This window comes from Malaya genurostris, chromosome 1, assembly GCF_030247185.1.
Source record: "Malaya genurostris strain Urasoe2022 chromosome 1, Malgen_1.1, whole genome shotgun sequence".
Lineage (NCBI taxonomy): Eukaryota > Metazoa > Arthropoda > Insecta > Diptera > Culicidae > Malaya > Malaya genurostris.
Genome location: NC_080570.1, coordinates 13,000,727 through 13,017,405, shown reverse-complemented (window position 1 = coordinate 13,017,405; position 16,679 = coordinate 13,000,727). Strand labels below are relative to the sequence as shown.

At 38.2% G+C, this 16,679-nt stretch overlaps 1 protein-coding gene across 4 annotated transcripts in view; it reads left to right on the top strand.

Annotated features, from left to right (window-relative positions):
* The window catches only part of LOC131432877 (facilitated trehalose transporter Tret1), a 49,942-nt gene that overhangs the window by 8,895 nt on the left and 24,368 nt on the right, over positions 1 to 16,679 (top strand). The window contains exon 1 of one of the 4 annotated variants that reach the window (XM_058599456.1): positions 3,593 to 3,817. The exons of 2 other annotated variants lie outside the window; for them this stretch is intronic. The gene's annotated coding sequence lies outside the window, so the exon portion shown is untranslated. Of the gene's footprint in view, positions 1 to 3,592; positions 3,922 to 16,679 lie in introns of those variants that run through there. One more of the 4 variants, XM_058599439.1, reaches the window with a different exon arrangement.

The following is a 16,679-nucleotide window of genomic DNA, read 5'->3' as shown; positions in this document are numbered from 1 at the left end:
AGCGGCTCATTTAGAAATCATCCAACCTAACTTCTCGAAGAGGATTGATACTTGTATAACAGTTTCGCTTCTCTCTTTATACTATACGTACACAAAGTCATCTAACAATTTTCCTAAATCGAGTTTGTCGGTTATGTCGCAAAAGACATGTAAAATAGTAACGATATTGAGCCGATCTTGAAACAATGTTGATCTTAAATATGTTTTAAACCAGGAAGAACCGAAATACTTTGTTTATTTGAAAATATGATATTGGTACTGTAACAAGTAGACGAACGAAACACACAAACTCTGGAACAAGCCTTCTTAGCTATTAATATTTTTGTGTCCAAAAGCAAAATAAAAACAGTCTCAACTGTTGTCTAGGTATTGTTTTTATCATTACATATATTCCTTAAATAATTGGCACTATGCGGCATGACAGTATACAAAGTAAATAAAACGCGCTCACATTTATAACGGTAAATCTTCAGGATTCCGAACTTCTTTAAGGTTTCTAGGTATTTTACCCACCCGGAAATTTAGATCGAAGAACCGAGTTGACGAATTTGGGTTATTCACGATTATCGCACACTAATAATTTAATCATATACTATTAATCATACTTCAGATGGCAAGGAAAGTAATTGGGTTTGTGTCCTTTTTTAAAAATTTAGATATTCGCGATCAAAAACATATCACTCTCTTAGTAGGTAAATTTTTAAATGGCACCCGATAAGGTTTTCAATATATTTCTAGCAAATCATTAAAAACGAGATAGATGTAAAAATATCATATATAGAGCTTTCGCCCTTGTGGCAAATCATTGATAATAAGTGAGATCTCAAAACCATATGGCGTTTCGTGATGTAAACAAAAATCATATGTTGTCGGCTTCAAGCAGTTTTAAGTACGATTCAGATGACCAGTCAACCCTTGTTAACGTTAACGGGACTTTGTCGGCAGTTCAGATCAGTTTAAGGTTTTCGTTATTGAAATGTATACAAGTTCTGTGTGTAAAAACGTTTCGTGAGGTTGACATAGCGTGTTAATAAATGCTACACACAGCTTCTTCGCATTGTCATTCCCAGTCGGCAACGGTCAGCTGATAGAACGTGTGAATCGTATTTTAGCTGACAACATTTGATTTTAGTTTTCATCACGAAACGCCATATGGTTTTGAGACCTCACTTATTCGCAATGATTTGCCGCAAGGGTATGAAAAGTTCTTAAAAATGCAGTGAAGTTCCGTCTACGTTGATGGTTAGTAAATTGATCGTCTAATTCGTTCTTAAAACTGTTTGACGTTAGGTATTTCGAAATGAAATCAAACTATTTTTTTTTTCAGCTGAGCATTGTCAACCCTGTACCTCAGCGCTACTTCAAATCTTCGTTATTTGGTTATGGTTTACCGTTACCATAATCAACCTATACGATAATTCAATCTCGAATTAGTAGAAGATTTTATTTTAAGCCGTATTTAGAGCATTTTTTCGTACAGTGCATAAATGTTTCATATATTTGGGGTTGTTTGATGCAGTGTACTGAGTGGAAAAGCTGTCATATGTGTATAAAAAAATTGTAGTGTATTAGTAACCTTTTTTTGGCACCGCACCCGGGTTGGAGTGATTGGCAAACCAATAGCAATTTTTATTATTGAAACCGAATATTTCAATGGTAGAAATTAACATTATTTAGTTTGAAATAAGAGTTAAAATACTAAAAACCATAACAAAGTCTGTATAAGAAAATAGCAAAAAAATATCAAATTCTGTCATTGTAATATCAAAACAAGAACAAAATATTTATAAAAGACGAATTATAAAAGATAAATTTCAGCTATTGGATATTCTAGTACCCGGAAAAGAATAATATCATAAGCATTTCTCTTAGCTGATTCTGATCCAGTTTGTTCAATTGTATTTTATTTGAAGATAGAACTACGGGATCAATTGTACTTAATTAAATTGAAATATCTCATCAATGACTGAATAAGATATATCAACTTATTTTGATACTTAACAGATATTGTACTATTCCTTAATTCCTTTGATGAAATATCAAGAAAATATCAAATATCGCTATGACAGCACAGAAACATAAAGACAAGATATGATGGTAAAATTTGTCATTATTTTGTTCTTTGTTTGCTATTCACATCTACCCGGGCAATGTTACTGTGATGTCCCTCGTGAATCGCAAGAGTATGTATTTGAAAATATCTAAATATATCTGAACATCTTTTGCGAAAAAAAAATTTAAAAGATAGCTGAACATAAGAAAAAACTTTTAATTTTTAACAATCTAATTATTGTTCAAAAATTAAAATTTCTCTTACACCTTTTTTGCTGACTATGAGCAAACACTCAAAACTCAAAACAAACTTCAACAAATAAACTAATCTAACCGGATAAAAAGGGATACTGTTTTGAATGGAAAATCTTCTCCAATCCGTGAAATAGCTTTACCATTGAGCTACTCTAGATATGAGGGGCAATCCCTTCTCAATAGCCGCACGATGCAAGCCGAACACCGTACATGTACGCTGTACACGACTGCTGTGTTACATCATATCGCAAACAACTTTCACAGCTCTATACTGTCACCAACTCAACACTTCTGTGCTCTTCATGGGATTAAGAAAGTAGATTGATTAAATTCATTGTCGCAGAGGATATGAACGATAACGTTTAAATTTATTTTATTCTAATAATTATAGTGATGGTTTTGTTAAGAATTAAGTGTTAAATTTGGACGTTGAAAATCGTTAAAAAAAAAATCTGAATGAAATCAACGCAAGCGCACGGCCATTTGTTACGACCGGTAACATTGGACATGCAGGTGTACCTGCTGGGTTTATGCTACCACAAAAAAAATGCTAGTACCATAAATGGAAAGTGAAAAGGCGGCTGCCACCCACCCGGTGGGCTATACCATTAGAATGTATTAGCGCAAGTATGGAAAAGGAAACAGACGGATGAGAGAGAGAGAGAGAGAGAGAGAGCGAGGGTCTGTATACGAGAAATTTTCACGGCGCATGTACGGTGTATTCTCGTTAGCGTCCAGGCAATACCACTTTTCCCAATGCTGATGACCTTTGGCGTGGGAGGATGTCACCAAGTAAATGCATAGAATTGGAAAAAAAATAAATGTCGATCACCTTACGCGTGTAAATTGAGTGAACTGTCAATATCAATGTGTCAACATTTTTCAACACGCTTCTCACTCTTTCCAGTAATACCGAAACACATGGCCTGCTACTTTTGCGATCTTAAATTTTACTTCAGTCTGCACTTTGCTATCCCAGTGCACCACCACCATCACCATAAACAAGTTCGCATAGATTACCGAAGTATAAACATTTATCACGTTGCTCCTTTTTTACATTCCCACATTCTGACACTGTATTTCCCGTTCTTTGCCAGCGAACCGGTGCCGATATATCCCGGCCAGCATGCTTCCACCGTTTTGTGTGTATTTATTTACAATCTATATTAGTGCTGAGGCGAGTAATCCATACACAAACACGCCTTTTACTAATATATTTTCACGGACAAGCCAGCCAGCCAGAGCCAGCTAGCACGAAGAGTATCTGATTGAGGATCTTTCGGTTGGTTTCGACCGAGTCGCGCTCGAGAGTTTCAGTTGACAGTTGGCTTTCGAGCAGACCAGTTTCAGTTTGAAGTTTTTCCTTGGTGAGTTTCCCGTCCCGAGTAGAGTGTCCGTTGTGTGCGGTTGAAATACGGTGTCAGTACCAGATACAGGCACTGGAGAAAAATTAGATCAGACGAAGAAAAGCTCCTGCTGGTTGAACCTTGAACGTCCCGTTGGATAGAAGGTGTGTTTTTCCGTGTGGGTGGTGTAATCGTAAAATTTTTGACCTGCTGCAGAGAATTGAAATTTTCCATCTGAGCTCTGAATCTGTTATCGTATCGGTTGGAGGTGAGTAGTTTTCATGAGCGAATTAATATTTTTTTGTTTTGAAACTCGATTTGACAAGTTTTTAATTGGCTGATTACGAAATGTGATATATTTTCTAAGGCATATGACAAGTGATGCCAAGTCGACAGAGGTTCGTTGGCCGGTCGAACCGGTAACCGAAAAATGAAGCAAAATGTCGTATTCGTGTTGGTATTCTACTTGCGTCAAACTCCCAGTTGGATCGAGAACAAAAAAGTACGGGTGTGTAATGTCAGAGACATAACTGGATGTCGTGAATACGAATATGACACGCTTTATTTATACTTCCGAATTCGAATTGGTAGTTGATCGATTGTTTGAATTGTGCAACTTCCCCCTCTTTCATTACTAGAATTTTAAACGATGCGCCTAGACTAGATTACAGATTAGTTACATTAATCATTCTGAAACGCAATTAAATATTATGAAATAAGCAGTATAGTTCTTTATAATAAAATAATGGTGGCTCTGAAAAGAACCTTTTATGAAAGCGTTCGTGATGGAGAGTGACGAGTTGAGTTCGAATTCCGATGGATACCGTTGACTTTCGATGGATACCGCTGACTTCCTTCATCTGTTTCCAGGCTGACCAGGCTGTTGTCCGTGGGTGCGATACTGATATGGTTTGTGTAGGTATAGCGTTTACAATCGATTACAATCTTTCAGTAAAGGAAACTTCAAGTTGCTGGATTGATCAATGATACAATAGGCCTGTGATATGAAAAGTATGAAATATATCTACGGCTTTCTACATTGATGTTCCTAGCAAAAACAAGATCGATACATGTGCCTCCAATCGTAGTAGCTTGTGAAGGATCAGATTCCATATCCAGCTTCATATACTTGCTCATGAAATCAATGAATTTAATATTATCTTGTTTTGAGGCATCTATATTGAAATCCCCCACAACGATCATCGGTGTAATTTTACGAGAATATAAAAATAAATTACGCGTGATGAAAAATTGCTTCTCTTTGTAAGTTGTATCTGGCGAAATATATAGAACAACTAACAGTGTTTTTATACCATTTAGCATAATATCGATTGCACATATGTCGCCGAAATTGTCAGCCAACAACAAATTTTCATCATATTGCTCACTAAGTTGTTCGAGTTTATGAACAGTAGCAATCAAAGACGCAGTGTCCTTTAGGTAAATTGCAACACCACCAGCTCTACAATTAGAACGTTTATATTCGGCGATGCAATTATAGCCTGTTATACTCACTGCAGAACAATTGTCCAACCAAGTTTCACTAAATGCTAAAATATCAACTTTTGTTAGTATATTGTCAGTGAAAATATCTGAAGCATGAGCATTTAAGCTTTGAACATTGAAACTGATTAAGCTTAAACCTTGATTTGTCATAGCGATAAAATCCAACAGTGCGTCACTGATTGTGGATAGTTTATGACTGGATAGTCGGTTTAACTCTGTTCTCAGTTCCGTCATTCTGGGCGAATCACTACCCTTTGAGTGCCAAAATTTGAAGAAGTTCTTTTGGTTAGTTAAGTAAAGCCCATCCATTGTTGTCACCCGTGACAATCCAACATATACTAGTTGTTGTTCCAAAGATTTATCGTAGTCAAGTACAATTTCAGAAAATGTACCTCCCTGCGATTTATGGACCGTGAGTGCACATGCACTAACTATCGGAAATTGAATTCTTTTACAGTTGATGCTACCAAGCTTAATATTGGCTGATCGTTTTAATATAGGTACCCAATCAAATTGCAGTTGACCTGGGTTAGAATACACTAAAGGTCTAGATTTGACCTTTAAGCTGGCACCGATAATATTACTCTCAAATTTTAGCCATAATCGAATAATGCGCTCTTCGGGATTATCATCATCATGTTCGATAAATTTAAGCTCTCCTATGGCCCCGTTAACTAGCCCATCTTCGACATCAATGTTAGTTGAGATCATATAGGGCATTCCAAGCGTCAACCGTAATAGATAAGGTAGACCGCCTGTTTCCACTACGCTCATCTTATGCATCTTTAATCTAGCACTAGCTAGTTGTTCCGCATTTCGATAACCTGTGAAAACATCGTTGACAATAAAATCATAGCCCTCTCGTTCACGCAATGCTTCCGTATTATATCTTTCAACATCCATATTGCGATGGAAGAGACGTATAGCATTCGGAACATTTTGTTTACACCACTCAGCTGTTCGAAAGCGGCTTTCAATACGCTCATTTTCAAAATCAGTAAGTGGCATACCATTACCTATTTTAGTAAGTATGGAAGAAAATTCAATGTCAGCTTGTCGCATAACTTGAACTAATGGGAAGAAATTAAGTGATTGCCAGAGTACAGGTCCAAGAATAGAGTTTTTACATGGCTTGAAAACTGGCCGTGCGTTCACAGGTGGCAGTTGGCGAAGATCACCACAGAATATTATATGAGTTCCGCCAAAAGGATCATCATAGTTCCCAGTGATGTCTTGCAACCGAGTGTGAATAATATTAAGCATATCTGCGCCAATCATGCTTACTTCGTCGATAATAATCGCTTTAACGCCTGCAAAAGCATTGCGATACAGTTGAAGTGCTTCGAACCCAAGTTTTGAACTACTTCTACGTGCCATTGAAATTCGAAAAGCAGAATGAACTGTAGTGCCTCCAATAGCTACCGCTGCTTTCCCTGTTGATGCACAGGCGACATATGCGTTTTTAAGTAAATTGTGTGCTTGACTAAAACGATTATAAGTCTCCATCAATATTTTCAGAGTAAACGTTTTATCACATCCTGCGGGGCCAGTGAAGAATATCTGCAAAGGCGTGTTCATACCGTCGAACGCATGCAAAATATCAATCAAATGTAAAATCAATTTTCTTTGATCTACATTTGTGGCCCTGACCATAGCACAATAATCCTGTTTGCTCATGACATTGGTACGTTTTTTGATGACAGCTGACAGAGCACCAGTAGGCAACTGTTCTATATCATCATCGTTGGGCTCCATAGTTATGGCCCGTACGTACTCATTGTGTTTATCGTTGGATTTTTGTTGATCATCACTTTCATTTTCTTCTGCAACACGAAGATATTCTTCGACGATCTGTTCCAACTTAATATCACAATCATATTCTTTTAACTTGTCGAATATGATAGTTTTATTTTGATCATACAAATCTATGAACTTGTTACGATCAAGAATATCACAAGCTTCATTTCGAAATGGTAGAAACAGAAGAACCATTTCACGCTTGTAATCGTTTAATTCAGACATTTTATATTTCAACCATCGCACTATGCGAGGTGCATTTCGCTTCTTATACGAATTCGTGTTACTGTTATCCTTCGTGTAACACGCTACGAAGTCAGCTAAACAAATGTCATCGAGATCTGCACGCTTTTCATATTTTTGTACTATGTTCAGCGTCCAAACATCGGTAGAATCATCATCAATTCCTTCCTCGTCCATTTGTTTAGTATGCTTTCTAGACTTTATACGTTCATGTGGCCACATGGTGGGTATAAATTGTACTTTCCGGCTGGCTTCTGACATTGGTTGACGTAGTAAGTACCAAGCAGCTTCTTGGGCACACATTTCTACTGAATTTAGCATTTTAATACTAACTTTTTTCAGTAATGAAGCATAATCTTGATCAGGGTATTCTTCTTGTAACTTAACTAATTCGAGATGTAAGTTACTAATACCTCTGTTCGTTTTATTAACATATTCAACAACATACGCAGCACATGAATATTCATCTAGAATAAATTGAAGATCCATGTTTGACAGTAATTTGTTTGCAACCCATTTATTATACGGGTTGGTCCAAAGTTCTTCCATGGAACGTTTCAAAAGAATTATAGGTCTTGGTGTGGAGGCACGAATTACATCCAAGTAGTCATCGTATGAACAATTACAATCGCAAAGGTATTCATCTAATGTCGCATAAATTTTTATATTCAAATTTTCGCGCATTTCTTCACCTGTTTTCATCAACCGATTACGACGGGAGTCATTCGATGGCATTGGCAAAATAATTCTTGTTTGATCCATGGGCCAATATGGGATATTAAACCGACATCGCTTTTCGTTCCGTTTGTAACAGGTAAATGTATGCTTATGTACCTGATTACTGTTAGAATTGATGGAACAAAGTCTATTAATAAGTTCAATTGTAGCGGGCATGTCCTCTGAAATTGTTTCTTCAGGATCATTGTTTAACCACAGCAAAATGTGTGCATGTGGACTGCCACGATGCTGAAACTCTATTCTTTTGAAATAATCGACCACATAATATTCACCAAAGGGACTAAATCTTGATGAAGATAATATGTTGAGCAAGGTATCCACGAGTTTATTGAAATAAATGCAACAAGTGACTGGATCCTCACTAACGAGTGTAGCTCGCTGCAAAGCAGTCAGTTGATCTACTGGGTTTGCTAAATTAGCGATATGTTCATCAGAAAGTCTATGTAAAATTTTTAACAATTCGGGCCATCGAGTTTCATTGGCACTCAAAGTCATGAATATTGTTGGTCTTCCAAGTTGTCTAATCATAGCGAAAACATCATGCTTACGTTGTTGCCAATATTGAACTGAATTTGGGATAGATTTGAGAAACGATAAATTACGCTCAATGCAAGTCTCCAAGAACTCTCGGTTCTTTAACATTTCGCGAGTTATATTCGCAGTTCCCATACACTTAAAAGTGCTGTGCAAACCTTCTGAAACACGAAGTCGCATTATTTTTGCTGCCATATACAACAGGTGTTTCGGTTTGGCACCTCGCCTATCCTGGCGCCTGAGCTCACTTGTAGCCATCATAAATGGTGTAACATGAACATCAGTTCTATAAGTGCGTGGATGCCCGAAATAAATATCTGGAAATGAGAGTTCTTCCGCAAATTCGTCATATATTATTGACAGAGGAATTCTATTCTGAGCGGGCGCAATTTCCAAACACTGGTCTTCATTCCAAAGGAGCGTTTGTTGTTGTCCAATTAAAAGCTCAAAATCACTCTCAGAATCAATACATTCCAGCTCGTTGTCAGGATCAAGTAATGTTGACGATGAGTGGTCAAACTGGTTTAGTTGATCTTGATTGATGACTATATTATAACGACGGTATAATGGAGTATCAACAAGGTACATAAGCCACTTTTTCACAGTAGCTTTTTTAACGAATCCATTCAAATAGGATGATTTGTGAATCGAATGCTTCTTAATGCTAACATTGAATGAATAATCATCATCAATGTTTCTAGGAAGCACGCGAACCATCTCAGAAACATCTACTGGTACATTAATAATTTGTCCCATAATTGAATGACTACCTGCAGCATGACGCAAACGGCGAATCTGCATAAAAGGTATTCTTGGTGAGATGAGTCTCTCACTTATGGGATCAAGTGGAGGTAGACCTAGCGGACGATTGGGATATACAAAACCATTCGTTTTTGCTAGCTTAGGTACAACCCCACGTCTCAAACTGCTTCGGCATGTTTGACATGCTCTAAAGTTATCTGTGGATTCAAAAGAAGCTAATGTAATAAGCAAATTTTCCTCTTCTCTGTTAATCGTTTTCAAATCATTTTGAAACCATAATCGATCGCAAACGCTACACACTACACCAAACTCATTATCAGTAAACCGCTTTTTGAACTCGCGATCAGCCCTTTCATAAACACACATCATATCTATAAAGAAATAAAAAACCATTCATACATTTCATTCTCGGCAGCTAGTAATGGAATGCAAAACTATATATTCTAAGCGTAAAACAATTCATTTTTAATATACTAATATAGGCTGGGTACAACAAATTTCTGAAGTAATTTCAATGAAAACTTTCAAGAACGAAGATTTCATTAAGAGACAATTGCAATGGTCCGTTTTGAAATGTGTACTTCCGTTGTGCAATTATAATTTTGATAATAAAATAATAATAATAATAATAATAATAATAATAATAATAATAATAATAATAATAATAATAATAATAATATAATAATAATAATAATAATAAATAATAATAATAATAATTATAATAATAATAATAATCATACTAATCGTAATGAACAAATTACTAAATGACATTAAAAGTTTTGAAGTAATAAAATCAATCATATGAAATATCGATTATTCAGCGCGCATTAAGGTTAATCACCAGGATGTAAGATTATTGGAAAATATCAAGAACCGTTATTCTGCTATCCGTAATATTATCACTAGAACTTCGAACGAATATTATTGATATTTCTAAAAACGCTGTCGAAATCCAGGGTAGCTTGGATCCGATCGGAAAATCAATACGTCACTATTCAGAATAAGTGATAATAACATACCTGATCGGATTCCATTCGAGTGCTCATCTTGTACTCCACTCGGTTGCGAACTCAACGAACCACCTCCATCACTCGGCTCTGCTACTGTCTGCTCAACGCGTCTCAACAGCCGACTCGGCTCTCCTTCTGCGAGTTCTGTTGAAGCCTCCTGCTTCTTCCGCTTGCGGTAGCAAGCTTTGTATTTCGCCTGGAGATGCCTCGATCGCGCCATAATCGATACGTTGACAACGACAGCCAAATTCGAAATGAATGGCTTCTGAGTCGGTGCTATGCATTTTATATAGCAAATCAGAAGGAAGTTCTACAAACTGCAACCAATTTAAAAATGGGTTGTATAGAGTACAGAAAAGTAAAATTTCGCATAATTCTTTGGGAGTATTATTATGGTTCTAAAAAGAACCGATTTGAAGAATTCTGAAATTAGGAACTGGATCTGAGTTCAAGAATTAAATTCAGAAAAGGTCTGCTTTCATTGCCGACTGCTCCACCTGACGGCTGAAGTCCAAATGAGAGCACGAACCTGAGCGTTTGAGGTTTGGCACCACGCAAAAGGCCTGCTCTCATTATCGATGACCGCTGCTCCCGACGATTGAAGTCCAAATGAAAGCACGACCTAAGCGTTTGAGGTTTTATACCACGCAAAAGGTCTGCTTTCATTGACGACTGCTCCACCTGACGACTGAAGTCCAAATGAGAGCATGACCTGAGCGTTTGAGGTTTGGCACCACGCAAAAGTCCTGCTCTCATTACCGATGACCGCTGCTCCCGACGATTGAAGTCCAAATGAAAGCACGACCTAAGCGTTTGAGGCTTTATACCACGCAAAAGATCTGCTTTCATTGCCGACTGCTCCACCTGACGGCTGAAGTCCAAATGAGAGCACGAACCTGAGCGTTTGAGGTTTGGCACCACGCAAAAGGCCTGCTCTCATTATCGATGACCGCTGCTCCCGACGATTGAAGTCCAAATGAAAGCACGACCTAAGCGTTTGAGGTTTTATACCACGCAAAAGGTCTGCTTTCATTGACGACTGCTCCACCTGACGACTGAAGTCCAAATGAGAGCATGACCTGAGCGTTTGAGGTTTGGCACCACGCAAAAGTCCTGCTCTCATTATCGATGACCGCTGCTCCCGACGATTGAAGTCCAAATGAAAGCACGACCTAAGCGTTTGAGGCTTTATACCACGCAAAAGATCTGCTTTCATTGCCGACTGCTCCACCTGACGGCTGAAGTCCAAATGAGAGCACGACCTGAGCGTTTGAGGTTTGGCACCACGCAAAAGGCCTGCTCTCATTATCGATGACCGCTGCTCCCGACGATTGAAGTCCAAATGAAAGCACTACCTAAGCGTTTGAGGCTTTATACCACGCAAAAGGTCTGCTTTCATTGCCGACTGCTCCACCTGACGGCTGAAGTCCAAATGAGAGCACGACCTGAGCGTTTGAGGTTTGGCACCACGCAAAAGGCCTGCTCTCATTATCGATGACCGCTGCTCCCGACGATTGAAGTCCAAATGAAAGCACGACCTAAGCATTTGAGGTTTTATACCACGCAAAAGGTCTGCTTTCATTGACGACTGCTCCACCTGACGACTGAAGTCCAAATGAGAGCATGATTTGAGCGTTTGAGGTTTGGCACCACGCAAAAGTCCTGCTCTCATTATCGATGACCGCTGCTCCCGACGATTGAAGTCCAAATGAAAGCACGACCTAAGCGTTTGAGGCTTTATACCACGCAAAAGGTCTGCTTTCATTGCCGACTGCTCCACCTGACGGCTGAAGTCCAAATGAGAGCACGACCTGAGCGTTTGAGGTTTGGCACCACGCAAAAGGTCTGCTCTCCGAAGCTGCTGGTCCCACGACGTCTGCTTGCATCCAACGCACAAGAAGAAATGACCGAATTTCGACCACGTTTCCTCTTTTATACGCAGTCAGTTGAAGATATGTGCCTGACTACCTCAAAATCGTCGTCCTTGCGCGAAAAAGCCAAGCAAAAATAAAAAGTTTTCCGCGTTGTTTTCAAAGTTTGAGAAAACTTAATATTTGAGTTGTTTCTGGTTATCTCACACTGTTCAAAATATTATCCTAAATTCCTGATCATATTTTTGATGAAATGGTGAAAGAATTATGTTGCTGCCTTTAATACAAGTCGAGATATTCCCGATTAAGTTCTGCCCATTCTTCCATATGGCTAATTTTGAAAAGGCACCCCATAGTAAAGTAAGTCGTATTCACGACAAAAAAACTTTGTTTGAAAAGATTCTCTTTCGTGATAAGAAAGCAGAAGACGGAAAAGAAGATTAGGTAGCTTTCGGGAATGTGTGACCAAATGTGTGCGAAGTTGTTTTGGATCAGAGTAAAGTACACAGAATAACTGTTTTTGCTGCTTGTAAAGGCGCGTAAAATGTTACAGCGAGTAACTGGAATTAGTAGCAATTGGATTAGTTCATCCAGCTTAAACGTGTAACGATTACAATGGCTTAATTAAATTGTTTGTTTCGCGGTGAACCAATTGCAATCGACAATGTGTTTTGATAGTACCGCTGTAACCAAAATACAAGAATGTTGCTTTTTATCGCAATATGTCGACCCATAGACCTAAATTCTGGAAAAGAAATTTCATTCTTTGCCTTGCACTGAGTTTCGTCATCGTGTTTGTTTGTGCTCTCGAAAAGATGATAATCTATTTGGATCACAGTAAGCGGCGACAAAAAAAACCCTAATTTATGTCATTTTCGTTCGAAGCCAAAACTAACTCAGTTTTTAGCCCCACGCGCTGTCAAATTCATACATCACAACGATCGTGTATGGAAACAGCTGAAAAAAAGTCTGCACAGTTAAAATCTAACAATAACTCGAATGTGTTCAGGATTTTTTTTTTGGTCAGGCTGAAACAATACAATTTATATTTGTTCATTCATTGGAACTTAAATAGTGCTCTTCCCACCTTTGTACTTGAACTTGAACAGGAAGAAAAGAAGCGTTTTCCGTGCCTGCCTGACATTTTGGAGAATAAAAACTGAGTATTACACAACCCAGACCGATTGTTGTTGAATCGTGTACAGTTTAGTTTACTAAAACTTTGCTATCTGTTGTAAATTTAATTCTGATGGGATTGTAGAATACCCGGGCTTTTCAGAATCATAGGGAAAAACAAATAGCCCTTTGATAACCGTGCTAAATTTTCTGAACATTCAGTGAAACTATTGGATCTTCTCGATCTTATGATGGAAGTGTTTTTGAATAAATTATATTTAGCACGTTCCGATAAACTCACACACTAAACTTCATTCGGTAATTTTTGCATGTTTTGACGAGTTTAGAACAGCCGATTTATTGAACATTCTCATTTTACTGATATATAAGCAAAAAAAAACATTTGTTGACAGCAGTACCATGAGGTACCGGTGTGATGAAATGGTGATTTTACTGAAAAAAATCAGCTACCAAGGTTTGAACAGCTAAATCGGTAATCCAATTTAAGTGTGCACACACAAATCGATTCATCGAAGCACACTTTGATTTTAATGCTGAATCCCTTGCCGATTGCTCGGCTAAATTTTGAAATTGTTGAAAATCTCGGTAATTGCAAATTTGACGAAATTAATAGATTATTCCAGGATAATTTACGGATTTACATGATTCTTTTTTTGCTTGATCAGGTTTGACCCCCACTGGGTTTGTACATCAAAAAAATTAGGGGCGAGGGGGGGGGGGCAATGATTACTAGATCTACGATTGATGTTTGGCGCGCAACGAGATGATCAGTATTTCGCCGTTGAAGAAAAGAATACTAGATCGTTGGAAAATCGTTTGGTGCGCAACGAGTAGTTTTGGGTGGAGACTTTACATGCATGCTTGATCCATAAGATTCGTCAATTTGAAACACGAGCTTTATAGCTTATGCCAAATGTCTTAAGGGCTGAGGCCAGTAGGTCGCGTAAAACCACGTGACTCGCTGTGCGTATTACATTTCCCTCCATGCTCTCTCGCAAATGTGCAAAATGACTCTCGATGTGGCCGGGTGGCTAAGAAAGTTTTGATATTTTCAGTTGCAAGTTTGACTACATCACATAAAATCCAATAAATCTATCGCTTGTTTGGCAGCCTTTTTGGGACGATTTGATTTCTCTCTCATGTTCCGTTACGTTACTAAGGAAATGGAGCAGAAAACATTGGCGTCCCATGCGCAAAATCCAATTTTGGCACACTCTCTCCAACTTATCGGTCGGTATTTCATGAATAATGCCACCGACCCATAATCCACACCAAACAGTAACTTTCTTGGGATGCATTGGTAGCTCTTGCAATGCTTCTGGCTGGTCACTTCAGATGCAGCAATTTTTCTTGTTGACGTATCCATTCAACTAGAAATAAGCTTCGTCGCTGAACACAATTTTTCAATAAAAAAGTGGAGCTTCCTTTCCAGCGTCCACTCACGATTAAATTATAGACCAAACAACGATTCATGATTAAATTATGGACCAAATTGATCAAGTTTAACAATGATCCAAGACACGATACATGCGTGATCTGTCAAAAACAGTGTTGCCAAAATGATGCCAACAAATAATCACTCTAGGTTTACAAACAACTGAAAAATTCCAGACATTGTAAACTCAACTATCACATGGTTACAATTTAGCGTACTCAAACCTTTTCGTGTGACATTTGTGAATCCACCTACGGAGCTTCATATGGCCTTAATAATGCAGAATCTTCCTAGCACTAATCCATCCGCATTCTGTCTCAAGGCTGCGCTATCAAGAATTCTCCACATTTAGCAAAATATTGCTATTCAATTAGATTTAGTTGAATTAGTTAATAATTACAGCGATTTTTCTAAAACGAACCTATTTTGAGGTTGATAAAATTGTACAGAGTTCAAAATGATAACATTTGTTTATCTTTCTTATAAATCTCACCTCAATAGAAAGGTCAATTATTCTAAGTCAAGCATTTTGTTTTTTTTTATTTTGTATAGATTTATTAGAAATTTCACCCCATATCCATATATGCTTTCCAGGAAATTATTTGCTCTGATCTCTTCTCAAACAGCTTTTTTGGAGGGGTTACCAAGCCCACTATATTCATCTCGTTACCCACATATTGACCATTTAGAGTTTACTGGCCACAAAAACTGAGCTAGTGCCCAGTGAACGCACACACTTTTGAACACAGTTGATTCACACTGTTATTGCCATCACGGTTAGAGTTCCACTGGTAGAGCTGTCAAATTTTGTCTGCTGACTCATGGGTTGCTATGATTGATACTGCATGCGTAGTTTCATCAGTGTGGGCGAAGGTAAACCCATGAACTTTTTAAACATTTGTTTTGAACTACCACTTCTAGTTAAAAACAAGCTAAAAAAACTGTTTTTCCGATTTTATGGTGAATTTTACTGCGTGTATGTTAGAATATCAACTTGTACTGCAATGTTTGGCGCCGCCAATGTCATTTTTATGTGCGATGAAATCGTGCAATCGAAAAGAAAAAAGCTTGAGTGCAATCGAAAAGAAAAAAGCTGTTCGATTTAAAAGAGTATCAAATTTCAGCAGCTTATAATAATGATCCAGAAAAAAATTCCACGAACAACTCGCGTACCGTGAGAAGCTCTTTGTGGTCCTCCCGGCCGCAAAACGACAACTTAAGCCAAATGTTGCACTGTTAACTAATATTAAAACTTAGCAGTCGTAAGCTGAATAGAACATTTCTGCATCGAAGCAGGTTGAAATTTCCATTCGTTTTAAGTCGGTGCCTCTGATACCCGCATAGCGTTTTGGCTACCTGGGCAGCCATGGCCACCAGACGGCTACCAAAATTGATTCAGTGACGGTTGTCAAATCCAATTTGACAAAACAAAGTCGTCTGTATCTAAGTTAGCCGAGCGTTTTCATCTTCTCACCTTCGCTGAAAATGCTAAAAATTTCAATGTGGAAAAATCCTGGTGGATACGGTTGTATCGTTTGAGTTGTATATCTGGTAGCGGTGAGGCAGTCGGTCACCAGAATGTCTGCCAGCCATATTTTTCCAGCTGGCAGCGTTTAGTCAGCCATCTAGCAGCCATGCGTATGCGGGTAGAGGGGCCAAATACACTGCTGTAAATCAGCACATTTTACCGTAATCGTTGTATTACTGAAATGGATTGAATAGTTTCATAGCATGTACATCGCATTTTTAAACTACTCAGTCATTAAACTATTACTACTCTATCATCCACTGGGTAAAGACAGTTGAGATTTTTTATTCAGTTTTGCGAGAATGTTTCGTGCCAAACAAATGCTTCGGTGCATTCAAAATGTGTCAGTAAGATCTGACTACAGTGAAATCATTGCCTATCTAAAACGATTTGATTGGACCGAGGGGGATCGCTGCATGACGTCTGACGTCTGTTCTAGTTCGATCTAACCGAATCCTATTTCGA